The sequence below is a fragment of the Abramis brama genome (assembly GCF_963993115.1).
Source record: "Abramis brama genome assembly, chromosome: 1".
In the NCBI taxonomy this organism is placed as follows: domain Eukaryota; kingdom Metazoa; phylum Chordata; class Actinopteri; order Cypriniformes; family Leuciscidae; genus Abramis; species Abramis brama.
In genome coordinates this window covers 61,498,246-61,513,335 of record NC_139963.1, presented here as the reverse complement: position 1 = coordinate 61,513,335, position 15,090 = coordinate 61,498,246, and positions in this window count along the sequence as shown.

Sequence of the window (15,090 nt, the reverse complement as noted above, 5' to 3'; positions counted from 1 at the left end):
AACATCCAATAGTTCTTGCCAGGTGTTATAGTTCCATCCATCCATGTTGCCAGAAGAGGGAGACAAGGTATTGATCCCACAGAAGGTGGATTTCCGCAGTTCAACTTGGTCTATCTTGGGCTCAGACTTGGGGATTACTGGCCATTCTTTGGTGTCCCGAAGGAGGAAAGCGGGTCCTTGAGACCATCGGTTTGGTGCAGCAAGGTATTGGAGAGGTCGTCCTTTCGTGAGGTCATCAGCGGGGTTGTCCGCAGAGCCTACATAACGCCAAGAGCATTTCTCCGTCAGCTCCTGGATCTCAGCGATTCTGTTTCCCACGAAGACCCGGTAGCGACAGGACTCCGAATGCAACCACTGGAGGACAGTGGTGGAGTCAGTCCAAAGGAAAATAGACTTGACCTGTAGAGTCAACTCAGTTGCAAGTAACTTAGCCAACTGTGCCACAACCAGACTTCCACAGAGTTCCAGCCTTGGAATGGAGTGAACTCGTTTAGGAGTGACACGGGAGCGTGCTATGATGAAGGACAGGTAAGACAGACCTGCCTGGTCAGTGGTTCGGAGGTAAGCTACTGCTCCATATGCCTGCTCCGAGGCATCCGAGAAGATATGCACCTCATGGCTAACTCCATTCATACCAACCTCAGGAGGGACATAAGGCCGGGGAAAGGAGATACAGGGAAGGTATCGGAGTTCTTCCTCCCATCCACTCCAGGATTGTAGGAGCTCAGGGGGCAGGTTAGGGTCATCCCACCCTCTCTGCCGGTTCCACAGTTGCTTAATGATGACTTTCGCCCTAGTCGTATAAGGTAGAAGCCATCCCAGGGGGTCGTACTGGGTAGCGAGGACCTTACAGATGTTCCTCAAAGTGGGAGTCTGGTATATCACAGGGCGATCACAGGGAACATCTGGTTTCTCCTGTGTTAACCACAGCTCCACACTTGCAGCTCGGGCATCGGATGGTAGATGATTTAGCACAGAAGGATCATTACAGGCCCACTGGCGAATCACAAATCCCCCTTCTGAAAGGATATTCCGCAGTCGATCAATCAGACTCCGAGCCACATCTGCTGTGGGTAGGCTCTGCAGGCAATTATCGGCATAGAAACACCTCTCCACTGAAAACCGAATTGCCTCATCCGTCAGGGGATGTTTCTGGATGTGGCGTTGCAGTGCATAGGTGGCACAGCACAGACTGGAAGTTGTACCGAAGGGCAGTACCTGCCATTCAAGGATCTTAGGCGCCTCATCCATTTTTAGATCCCGCCACAGGAAACGAAGTAAAGGACGATCCTCAGGTATAAGGCGAACCTGATGGAACATTGCCTTAATATCCCCACTCACAGCCACCGGACGTTCCCTGAAACGGATAAGGACGCCCAACAGGGAGGCTCCAAGGGTGGGTCCTGGCAACAGTTACTGATTAAGGCTTTGTCCTTGATACTGATAGGAGCAGTTAAAGACCAATCGGCACTTCCCATTATGACTAACGAGGTGATGGGGGATGTACCAGCATTCAGGTGAGGCAGGTATAGGATCAGTCACCTCCCGAACAGCTCCTGTCTCAATGAGTTTCCTCATCTCTTCTTTATAGACCTCAGCTTTCACAGAGTCTTTCTGCAGACGCCTCTCAACACTACGAAGGGTAGGTAGGACTGATTCTTTAGGCGCGTTCAACAAAGGCATGTCCTTTCGCCGCAGCAGGGGTGTAGCCAACCGATGGATCCCCTCCATTTCGAGAGTGAGAGTCTTTTGGTCCAGCAACTGCAGCGCTTCCTGATCCTGCTTGGACCGAGTTACCTCCTTCCCCTCCCACTGTGGTACCGCATCCAACTGCCACAGTCGTTGAACATTCTGAAGAAGCTCATCATGAAGCGGAGACATAGAGGTAAGCAGGCATTGCTGTGGGGTAGGAGGACATCCCATGGATGGTATAGGACCCTGGAGCGTCCATCCTAGACGCGTGTGAACTGCAGCTGGTGCTCCCCGGACACCCCATCGAATAGGCTCTGTCGGAGTTATGAGATGGGGCTGATCAGAGCCGATGAGAAGTAAAGGTTGGACATCTGTAAGTGTATGGATTGGGAGACCACGCAAATGCCTGTACTTCTGTTGTAGCTGCTCTACAGGGTACGACTGGCGAGACAGGTTAAGACGATCGGCTGTGAAGGCATGATCGATCCTATAACTGCTCTGAGGTTTACAGAGGGGAGAGATGTGAAAGGAAATGGAGCAACCCTGAATGACCTGAATATCATCTCTCACTGTTCGCAACGGAAGATCTTCTGGGACACCCTCAATGCCCAAAGCCTTAACAGCAGTGGAGAGCAGAATGGTCCTCTCCGACCCATCATCTAGAAGGGCGAAGGTATCCAAGGTTCGATCTTCATAATGCAGATTCACTGGAACCACTTTGAGCATAACTCGTCCTCTGACAGAAGGCTTATCCAGAAAGAACCTGTCTGGGGAGGAATATGTCAGGCAGCTCTTCTCAGGGTTAGTTGGATCCTCCTTCTGGGATTGGCTGACATTTACCTCATGGAGAGGACGGAGATGAGTACCCTGACAGAGGTTGCAAGGCTTTTTAAGGTCACACTGTGAAGCATGGTGTGCCCTAGCACAGCGCCAACAACGGTTCTTACTTCGAATCCATTTCCTGATCTGGTCGGAGTTAAGCTTACCGAAGGATGCACACTGACTCAGGTAATGCTCAGTCTTGTCACAGAAAGGACAATAACGTTTCACTTTAGCAGGTTTTGGTTGTGAAACAGGACCTTGTCGAGTAACGGAAGTCTCCACCAGGGATTCTCCAACCCCATGCAGGATGGTCACTGTCCTTTTCCCAGAATCTGACTTGGCATGCAGACCCTTAGACATCGGCTCAGTATCGTAACTGTGGCACCAAGTTTCGTAACGGAGCCAGTTTGAAAGGTCAACCAGATTAGGTGTAGTGCCAGGTTGGCGGAACATATGGCGACGAAACTCGGCTCGCTGCTCAGGAGGTAGCTTACTCACGAGGCGCGCGACGTGGGACCCACAACTCAGCTCCAGTTCACCATCACGTCCCAGGGTTCTCAACATCCCCACCAGTGACTGCACCTGGAGAGCAAACCTCTGGAAGGCAGAGATATCGCCTCGCTTTATGTCCGGACTCTCCAGGACACTAGCAATCTTTCTTAAGGCTAACTGATGCGGTTGACCAAATTTATCATGAAGCGCTGCCATGGTATCAGTGAATGGGGTAGGTGAGTTAAGATAAGCGTCCGCTATCATTCTAGCCTCCTCAAACCTAAGGTGATCCACTAAGATCTGATATTTGAAAAGTTCGGTCCCGTCAGGGGGAAGCAGGTTCTTCAGAGCTATCCGGAGACGAGCAAACTCGCCAGGGTCAGGCCGGTTGAACTTCGGAATCGTAGGAGCAGGTCCCCTATATACATATTCAGACCCAGAATGAGGTACTGTAGGACGTAGGCTGGGCTCTACCTTTGGGGCAAAGGCTGGAGGATTAGCAGGTGCCGAGCTGAATCGTGGGGAAATAGGCACTGTTGTATGGTCAACAGGTAAAGGCATGGCTACCGGGTTGAGTAACTCCCGAAGCTCTTTATGAGTAGGAGGTGGGGGAAGTCCATGAGCATCAGGCTGAGGTGGGCGTGGTTGAGGAGCTGAGAAAACAAAGGAATACTGCCTAGTCTCTGGCATCACAGGTTGGTAAACAGTGGCACCCATGTCGGACAGTGCAAGGTCATCCACCCGGTTCATCAAATCAACATCAGGCTCAGGCCATGGTGGTGGAAGCTCAGTAAAATTTCTCTCTTCGGCTAAATGTGTAGATTCATACCGCTTCGCCGGAGAACTGAATAACTGTGATGCTGTTGGCTGCTCTGGTGAGTGAATCTGGCCTCTCGCTTGACTGAGGTCAGCTCGAAGGGACTGAGTCACTTGAACTAACTCTCTGACTTCAGCACGGACTTCCCTCAGCTCCTTCATGTCTGCTTGGAAAGCCTGATGAGTTTGCTTTAGTTGTGCATGCTCATGACGCAGCTGCTGTAGCTCGAGGTCGTGTGCAGAGGTAATGAAACCAGCCCCTTGAGGTGAGGAGAATAATGGCTGATGGAATTCAGCAGGCTGCAAAGGCTGATAACCTGAGGACATCATCTGTGAGCCATCAGAATAGACCAGGTCCCCACCAGGAGGGGCAGTGTATGTCTGGAAGGATGGGAGAGGAGTCCGACGAACAGGTGCCTCCCAAGGGTGAGGGACATCACACTCAGCAACAGGTCTGCCTCGGGTATACTGTACTTCATACTGGCGAAGGTAAGCTGGAGGACGAGTAAGGCGCCTAGGACGAGCTCCTCCAGAAATCTCCTCATCAGGATCCATGATGTCAGAAGGGAATACTCATCCGGCTCGAAGGACCACTTTGTTATAGAGACTTTTGGACTGTTAGGTTTTTGTAAGGTACTGGATGAGTAAACCCCCCTGGGTGCCGGTCAGAGCACCAATAATGAGGAGACAGGTAATCAAGTTTAGTCTGTGTATTAGCAGGGAAAGGTAGGGCCACAGATGTACAGTGACAGATGTAGATAGTCTGCAAAAATAAGTACAATAAAGAGATAAGTGAAATGGAAGTGAAACTAAAATACATACAACAGCAAACATTCACGGTTGCATAGTGAAATCAAAGTATTCCTAATTCACATCAGTGATATTTCTTTCACAAACATACAAATAAATGAAGGAAAGAGGGTATTCCACAGAGAACTACAAGCAATAAGTGATAACGTGTCACTATAAATATACAGCTCCCATATAGATAGAATGGTGACGTATATGAACTGTATTTACATAAACATAATGCTAATCACTGATTCTGTATTGTAGCTTCTAGACAGAACACCATGGTATCATTAAAACATTGTTAGGAACCAATAACACTGATTTACATCCAAGTTATGAATGAATAATCGCAAATATGAAAATATCACTAAACTGAATACTACAGAATGATCGTTACAGGGCATGTTTGGGCATGTTCGTCTGAAAACAGACGCATATAACACGAAAGCAATCACTGTTAACACAAATATAAATACAATCGGCTTACTTTGTGGTCAGTGACTAACACCTTGATGTTCAATCTGCAGCAATCCCCACAACCAAACTAGGATCGTCATTCTTTCAGCCAGCAACTCGAATAGATTGCACGAACACAGCAAACAACGACAGCTTAACGAACTACGCTGCCCTCTTTCATCATACTACTATGACTACAGTTTCATAATTAAAGTCCCTTTGCAGGAGCCTTCAATACAAAAAGTGCTTGCTGTTTTACTGCCTCTAGTCACAGTGCCTCTAATGTTGCCACAGGAATGTATTTCCAATCAGCCAGTGTTGGCTATATTTTATGAATACCTTGTTGTGTCGTTATGAGAGTCAGTATGTGTCATCGGCACCATGCTCTGAAGATACTCAAGATATTTCTTCCGTGTAAAAATATAATGAAATAAAAAAAATTATAATATCTTTTAGTTTTTCCTTTTGTAATGAAACGGGTCTTGACAGATTTCTTGAGTCACACCGAGAACAATGACACCAATCATGCCGTAGTCGGACCGAACTTGCTGTCCACAGTAATGGTTGTCTTTTGTGTCGGTCACAGTCAGGTTTGTTTGGACTCATGAGCTGTGTCCCAATGTGAAGGCTGCATCCTCCGAAGTCCGTATTTGAAGACCGATTGCGTCACCGCGGCATGATGAAGGCTGTCCCAATTCAGTTCTGCATCCTCCGAAGGCCGTATTCGACGGCCGGTTGCGTCATCGCGGCGCGACGAAGGCTAAAGCGACGCCAAATGCACCCTTCGTTTCCCCGTGAAAGGAAGGATACATAAATGGACACTTAGCAGACTATCCTACCACATAATTCATCGCGCGCCAGTGACGACAGCATTTTTATTTTTAAAAAATGACGGCCGAGAGTTCGCTGGTGGACGGCAAATTCACATTTAAATGTAAGTATTATGTTTTCATTTACTCAAATAGCTAGTGAAACCACAGTTAAAAGCCACAAGTTTTTCTTTCTTATAAACTTAACTCCTTCGTCACCATTGCGTGGCTTCATTTGTCAGGTGGTCTGAGGCAAAACTTGTGCTAATATTATTTTAATAATTGTTTCAGGGAGCAAGGAGCAGATAGCTCAATTTATTAAACTGCAATTAAAAAAAAAAAACTAAATAAATTAAATTAAATTTTATTGTAATATTTGCACTAGTCTGTCTAACTTGTGTAAATAAGAAATATCAAAAGCCCACAACAATAAGAAAAGCAGTAGATAAAGCAATGGGGTTTCACTTTTATGTGTTTTTGTAGTGCTTTCATGCAAGCTATATAGGCTATCTACAAAGGTTTAACCAAATTTGAGTATTCAGAAATATGATTTCTGAATATGAATATGATTTTAAAAATACAAAGTAAGAAAGTTGAGATCACATCTTTGCTGAAATGTATTGTGCTGTTGTTGTTAACAAGCCATGGTTAATTTGCTCTGCCTTAGGATTGCACGTGTCCTGGGACAGGTGAGGGGCCGAGTTCAGCAGTGTGTGACCAAGAAGAGGAGGAACCAGGGGCACCAGCACCAGCAGCATCAGCACCACGATGAAGGCGAGACAGAGAGGACGAGGTTTTGGACTTGATTAGAGAAGACATGGGACTGCAGAGGCGAGGAGAGCACAAGAGAGAATGGACAGGCTGTTTTCTCTTCTTGAAAGAATGATTGAGAAATATGTATATATATATATCTCCTTGTTTAATTTTTTTTCACTTAGATTTTTTAAAAGGAAAAAAAAATTATGCAACTTTAAATGTGTAAATAAAAGAGAATTCATTGCTCTGGACATTGTTTATTTTTGTAATGACAGTCATAATTTCTACATGAAACAAATTCTTCTATAACTTTTTTTCCCCCAACTATTTACAACATGCGTTAAACATCTCAAAATCAACATAAACATTTAAATTTACAGTACATAAAATAAGAAAAAAATGATGTAGACTTTTATTCAGCTGAGTGGGAGACCCTGGTGTTGCTGCTGGACTGGGATGGGCTCCACAATAGAGACCCTGGTAAGAGACCCTGGTAAGGCCTCCTGCTGGTCTGGGACGGTCTCCAGAGTGTTTGACAGCATATTTTCACTATCCACGTCTACCAACAGGTTTGCAGGGCTGACTCATGGAATAAATATTGAGATACTTTATTTATTTTTTTAACCACTAATAACGCATTGGGGAAAAACTACTAGTCATATATTTCAAACCTTATTAAGCAAAATTATCTTGCATACTGTAATGTACTTAAGGCATCAAGAGTAAAAGTAAAGGAATTCTGGAGGAAAAAAACTTTGTCAGGGTTTTTATGATGGTTCTGCTTTTATATTACTGCATATGTTGCATTTTACTTCTGAATATTTTCAAGGTTGATACATTTAAACTATATACTTTTGTGTAGTTTAATGTAAAACAATGCATCATATTGTAAAATAACATAATTTTGTAGTGTTGCATGCTGTCCTGTGTGGGAAAATCACTTTGAGTATTAACGATGTAGTTCCTTACATACCACCACTGGTTATTTTGAAAATTAAAGTAACAAAATGTAGGCCTATTGTCACAATATTAGCAAATTGTTGCTAACTACAGCTCCGTCCCATTTCAAAGGGCGCATCAGAAGCGCTCGGACCGGTCTAGCCTACGGAGGACTGTTCTTGTCGCCTAGCAACAGTGACTGACAGCTGCCAATGAAGAGCGGGAGTAACATTCGCACTGGACTTTTTATATTCAACTGGGTTTTATATTCAAATAGGGTTGAAAACCTGTGTAAATATATTTACCATGGTCCATTTATGTGCATAATAAAAATGATAGCCTACACTAGCCTACAAAATCGCATCAAGGTAAGATATAAATGACCATTTGAATCTTCGGCTAAGCCGAAAGTACATGACCTGAAACATCCTTACCATGTCCTCCAATAAAATTATAAAACATAAAAATGACAATAGCCAATTCTGGCTCCTAGCTGTTTACTCAATTATATCAAATTAATTATCAGGATGGCAGCATACTCTTGCACCGTTGCTTGGCGCCTGGAGCGGTAATCAGGAACACCTGGCTGCGCAATTAGGAAATCCTACGAAGGCTACATGGTGTGTCGTTCGGAGGACGCATAGGCTGCATCGTTTGAAGTCCGCAGCCTTCGAAGGATGCAGTCTTCACATTGGGACACAGCTGTTGTGTTTCATCATCGTCTGCCTTAATCACTCTTTTGTTGTCATGGACACTAATGATTTTCAGCTTTACACTCATCAATCACCATCATCATCATCACCTGTATTTGTGTTCAGTTCTGGTTCAGTCAGAGTCCGGTGTCGTCTTTAGTGGGTGTGTTGCATGTTACTCTGTTCCTGTTTGGATTACCTGTTGGTTTAATTAAATATTCATATTCATCTTCTTCTTTGTGTGTGTTTCTACATCTGCGTGACAGTCTCTTTGTGTTGTGGCTTTGAGCTCTAGTGTTTTCAGACAAGTTTTCAGACATGTATCAACAAGTTATAGTAGCTTTGGTATAGCTTTGTTTTTGGCACAGGGAAAGATGGCGCCGATGTCTTTGGCATGCCGTCTGCAGACCGCCCTGTTGCTATCTCTTGCACCTGCTATGTTTTTATATATGTCTCATTTAGTTTTATATTGTAATGCTATATTGGTCTATGACCGTTTATTACTTTTAAACATCCGTAGCACGGTCACTGCCTTGCCTAATGTTAGGTGCGATGTCTGTGGCCTTGCTTCGACGGGGATCAGAGTTTGCTCACAATTTTACTGCTGGCCAGTCTTCTCTGGATGGCCCTTTTCGATGGCTGCGCCCTATTATACCTGGATTCCTCTCTGCACCTGCTCAGATTTTCAGTCACCCTCGCCGTGGTGGAGCTAATCTTCACAACCTTCGTTCGCTGTGCCGAGAAACACAGCCAGCGACTGTTTCATCGTGGCTGAAGTTCGCTCTCATTAACGCCCAGTCTCTGGTAAACACAACTTTAATTTTAAATGACTTTTTTGCCTCTCAAACGCTGGATTTCTTGTGTGTTACTGAGACTTGGACAAAGCCCAGCGAGTTATCTCCGTTTTCGGAGCTGGTGCCCTGCGGCTGTCATTTCTTAAACTCCCCGCTTTTGTCTGGCCGCGGTGGTCTTGCTACTGTTTTTAAAAACACTCTTCACTGTCGACCTCTACCTACTGGCTCCTACCACAGTTTTGAGGTGCAATTGTTACAATTAGTCTTAGTTAACCCCATGTCAAGTATGTCATCGCTGGCTGTGAGAACTCAGTTAGTTTGACCGCACTGGTTTAACCCACACACAACTGTGATCATCTCTGAACCCAGTTTAGGCAGACTGGTGTGAATTCACACATTCAGAAAACAGTTCCTCTTCTTTCTAGAGAGTTACTTGAGAGCAAACAACCTCTATATGATATAGCTGACTACACCACCCTGTTAAACAGGCAAATATAAATATTAATGAATATAACCCCCTACAAAGGACTCACAGGAACGTGGTTATCGAAAGGAGGGCCTGAGACGTGGATACCAAAAGATACCAAAAGATACAAAAGTTTTATTTCAATCATCAAGCAGTAATCTTAAAACATTAAAAGACTGAAGGAGCAGGTTACACATACACACATTAAAGGAACCACACATGAAGAGGAGGCCGAGGCTTACCAATGGCAGGGAAACTAGTTTAATGAGCACAAGGTTTCACCACAACACACACACACGCACACACACCAATAAGGTCAAGCATGAACACACAGCACTCCGTGACAGAATCCCACCAGCGCACACGAGGGCCTATGAGCGGCCGGCCCTGAAGCCTCGGCTCCTATAACGAGAAACAAAATTAACAAAATGGTCTCCAAATAAACAAAACAAATAACAACAACAACTGAAACTTAAATAAAAGTTACAGAAGAAAAACATTTAATTAGATGCACAGGCGGTGACCACACACACACAAATGGTGCATTCCAATCCCTTTTTATACGCTCCCTCATGGAATATAATTGGACACTACATTACCCACGAGCATTAAATTAATTAAAAACGAAACTCGGTACGTCCCACCACATGAAGAAAAGAGAAACACAAGAACTACAACTGACTTCAGACACAGCCTTCGATTAAATCAACTGAAGATACAAGAAGACATTAAAATCTGTGAAGATCTCAGCAGAGGAGGGTAAAACAACTCCACAAACAGCATTACCAGCTTCACTTATTACTAACCAGACTGACTTTATTTCTGTCAGAAAGACTCAGGAGGCAAGATAACGTATGACTATGATTTATTTAACAGTTGTATGCAAAATGCAATGTTAAAATTCTTTGGGTAGGCTCCGTCCGTAATCCAGATCCGTAAAGACACTCTCAGTTCCCGCCTGAAGATGAAGGCAAGATCGGAGTCTAACCCCAAAAGAACTGAGAAAGGAAATCGATACCCACCAGTTGGAGGATTCCCTGGATGAAGAACCCAAGATATTTAGGCAAAGAAAATAGATTATATTATTGAAAAATACAGACATTGACATAGGTGTAATAGTCTTTAAACAGAGCGAACCGTTAGGCCGTTGCCTAGAGTGTTGTGAGTAATGCCAAGTAAGCCGTGAAAGACTGACACATTAGGCCGTGGTGAGAAGAAGACAGCTTGAGTTAGTGAGTTATTAGTGAGTTAGCCTCGATAGGCCGAATGGAAAAAGCTGGGTTGGCTAGGAAATAAATAAATAAGGGAAACTGCCACCATAACCAGAAGTTTGTATAGATAGTATGCTTACCTCAGAAGATTTAATATGCAAGGTTTATGATATGCTTGACGCTTGTTAGTAACAAAGTTATCTTTAGTGTTAGCGAAAGAGGATGGGAGAATGTGGTTAAGTTTTGAGGTTTGGAGAGAGTCACGCAAGTCTGATATGCATTAATACTGTACGTGATGACCCTTAACTCATAGATTTACAAGGCTTGTTTAGGTACAGAATGGAGTAGAATTGGGAATTAAAGTGATTGTTTTTTATCTGGCGGCGTGCTAGTTTGAAATGGGCATAAATTTGAAAGTTTACACCAGGGAGAGAGTTGCCTCACCCCCAAAAGGCAGACTTAAATTCTACCTCTCTACGATACCCGACTACGCCACCCCGGAGGCAAATTTACCGGGGAATCGCCTGATAAGATTAACTTAAACAGGGAACTACACTGCGACCAAAATGGTCGCATATGCGACCTTTTGAAATGCCATTGCGACCCTTATTTTTAATGGGTCGCAAATGTATCACTGATTATTTTTGTACCTATGTTTTAGGCAATATGCTATGATTTACTATGAGCATTTATTAAAACAGAAATGTGTATTTTAAGAATACGTTTTATAACGTGCTCCTCTGAGCATTCAACACATCAAGTTGGCGTCAGCCTCGCGACCGTTACTTAGATTAAAACGTAGGCTACCATTGTATCAGTGCTGCGCGAGCTCTCTCTCTCTCTCTCACACAAATACGGACGCGCGCACACAGAGAGAGAAGATAATTGTAAAATGAAAATTGACGGGCTATAGTTTAAATTTTGTTCTTGCTTGTCAAAATGTCAGAAAGCATTTTGTATAATCCATCCATGTTTTTAAAATTCGTTAAATGACGGACGTTTTACAACACAGCCCTCGTTATATGTCGGATTCGTCTAACTTGGCCTGATATTTTTAGAATAAGTGATTCGTTATGCTATTATTGGACACCTGTCTATTCATTGTCAACTGTTTTCTATAAATAGCCTATGTTTGTATTGGCTAACATTTAAAATGTGCAATGTTCAAGCAAAGACAGCACGTCACAAATAAGCTCTTTTCCCTATGCTATTTAGTATCATATTTGGATATTGGAATAATAAATTAAGTAGCCTATCTTAATTGTACACCTGTTTTTTTTTTTTTTTTACTGTTTTCTAGGGGTTTCTTAATTTTAGACAAGTTGACCAGCACACATTATATGCAATGCAATATAATGCATGTGTGTCCTATGTGTGACATATTTTGCACACAGGTAAAGGTGCCCAACATAAGTCATTTCTAAAGTAAAAAAAAAAAAAAAAAGTTTTGGAAAATATCTCTTTATTTGATTATCAGTAAATTTGTTTTCCATACAGAGATATCGGTATCGGCCATAACAGCAATAATAATATCGGTTATTATCGGTATCGGCCACAATTTTCACATCGGTGCATCACTACTTAAGAGTTCAGGAGTCTGCCCATCTGTGCCAACCATAGCATGTTGAAATCCATTTTGCACTTTATTGTGTAGGCCTACTGTATTTTCTATTGCAGTAAATCTATCCCAACCAATGTTAAAGAAAACAAAAACAAGGCATGTGGTTTAAAAGATGGCAAGTAAAATAAAAAGCACATCCATATGCAATACAGTTTCATTATTGTTCATTATTATCCAGAGCGGCTTACTATAAATAATTTGTGCGACCAAATCATGTTTTGCGCCAGTAGCCTAACTGAAAAAGTTAGTAGCGCAAGTGCCACCAGTGGAAAAGGTTAGTGTAGTTCCCTGTTAAAGCACACAGGTTCGGTTGCGGCTGAGATAAGACCAGAGACAGATGAAATACAACATTACAGTTTTTATTTGGACACAATTAATACATGTATAAATATACGAAGCAAAATACACACAAACACACACAATTCAGCCTCCACTCCAGGGCTGGGGACTACTCGCTCATTTTCTGAAAATGACACAGCAAACACTTGTGCACTCACACTTCAAACCACAAATGTGGAACACTGCAATCGGAAGAGACCACCACCAAGCAGAGAGAGAGACTCGTCCGCACAGACACGAATCCTGATCACCCCAACAACTGGAGAGGAAGCAGAATTACACGTTTAAACATGGTCAAATATACACACTCGCATACATTCTTATAAAACTAAGTACTCAATGAATTAAGAGCAATTACACATGTATGGTTGCCATCCACTAATAGACCAGTTCACTGAAACGGTGGATGCAAGAAAAAATACAAATTCACAAATCTAATCAAACAAAAGAAAATGTTCAGTTAACAACCAGTTCACAGAAACTTGGTTGACAACAAAAAGTTCAAAAAAACAAAAAAAAAACAAATCTACAACAAAAGAATACTAAATGTTTTAAAGCAATGGGTTCACATAAAGCAAGAAAGCAAACAGAATAAGCAAAAAAATAAATAATTCAAATTATATAGCGTTACACCACTCAAAAAGGAACCAGATCAAGATAATGACTGCTGGATGGTTAAACCATTTGATGCCTCAAAGCGAAAGTAACGTTAGGCCATCGTATCGAATCTGCGGCACGCCAGACTACCAGACAGCTGATGTTGCAAGTGTCCAGCTTTAAACAGAAATAAACACAAGTATACCACAGCAGCACGTGAATGCAGTTCGCGGTAGATTACGCATCCATTTCTGCAGTCGAGCCAGCAAAGCACCGCGAGACGAGAGTCTGTAACGTGACCACATGCAGCACAATATTGAACAACAATCAGTGGTATAACAGTCAGCATATACGAAGACAGCCACAAAAGCCCCGACGAGAAACCCACTGCAATGTTTCTCCCTCGGTCTGTAACTAGAAAGATAAATACAAATTTAAATTGGTCAATCCAGACCCTTAGTGCAACAAACAATAAATTAACACAACCTACCGGTTTAAACTGCTTGCGATGCACAGGGCATTTAAACTCCAGGGCGTAAAAGCAATCGGGTACCACATGCGTTGTTACCGCAGGATTCCTCAGTCCACACTAGAAAGATACGCGAGCCAAAGTACATAAAACCCAGTTCAATTCAAACGTTCAGGAACACAGCCGCGACTGCAGCTCCTTACCAGACAAACACTCCCGCGACACACCGGAAATGGATGACGTCACCCGTGACTATGAGACGCACCTTCCTACCACACCTAAGGCTATCTTTATTCACCTTATTCCGGAAGTAGCACTGGGTGGCGCCATCCGCGTAATCTCACTTCCTGGTTTAGCTACTTAGCGCTTTGTTTGCCCTGGTCCAATCTGTTATCTGTCTTGATATAAGTAGATAGACTATAATATTATAGCCAAATGCGTTGGCCTATGGTTATTAACAACTGCTGCAACGTACTAAAGTACATTTCACTTGAAGCTTTTGAAACAATGCCACAATCAAATTATTTAATAGCGGTGTCTTTCTAATAGCTATTACTTAGTTATGAAGATGTGCACAAACACTACTACATGTAAAGTTTGAAACATTATTACACCACAGTTTGTTTGCTTAATCACCAGATACATTTGCAGTGTATAGCCAACAGATGAGAAAAAAATAGCCACGAACTGGTGTAGAAAGAAAGTAGAGCCTCAACTAGATGAACAAGAGGGTAACGTTAGCTTAGCTAACTGCTAGCTGCAATTTCTTATGGTTTGATCTCTAACACAAGTAATGGCTGTAAAATAAATCCAGCGACTGAATTCTAGAGGACCATAGCTTTCAAACAAGGTATAGCATGCGTATGTGTCCTGTAGTGAGACCATTACAACATTAGATGTTTGTGGCTAATGTAGGCTAAACACTACACATCGGCCGGGCTGCGATCAGACAGGCAGACGGGTCATATAAACACCTAAAAGTCATTTAAAAATTACCCCGAGAAACAGTGCATTGCTGTGCTGTTGGTACACACGTACATAGCACATTTGGCACAAATTAGCTTATCTTATGTGACATTTTATCAGTGAGACTTCTCTGCAGTTCTCCTCGAAATTGAATGAGGGTCCGCTAAACCGGAAGGTGGTTTACAACGGAAGTACTGGACAGAAGTAAAAGTGGGCGGGGCGGAATAAGGTGAATAGGCCACGTAAAATAAGGCACGCCCCAGAGAGAGATTATCATCATTGGCTACAATCAGAAGCGTAAACACTTTCATGTCTTAAAACACCAAAACCAGTCGTTATTAAAAACGTACTTTTGAAGTTA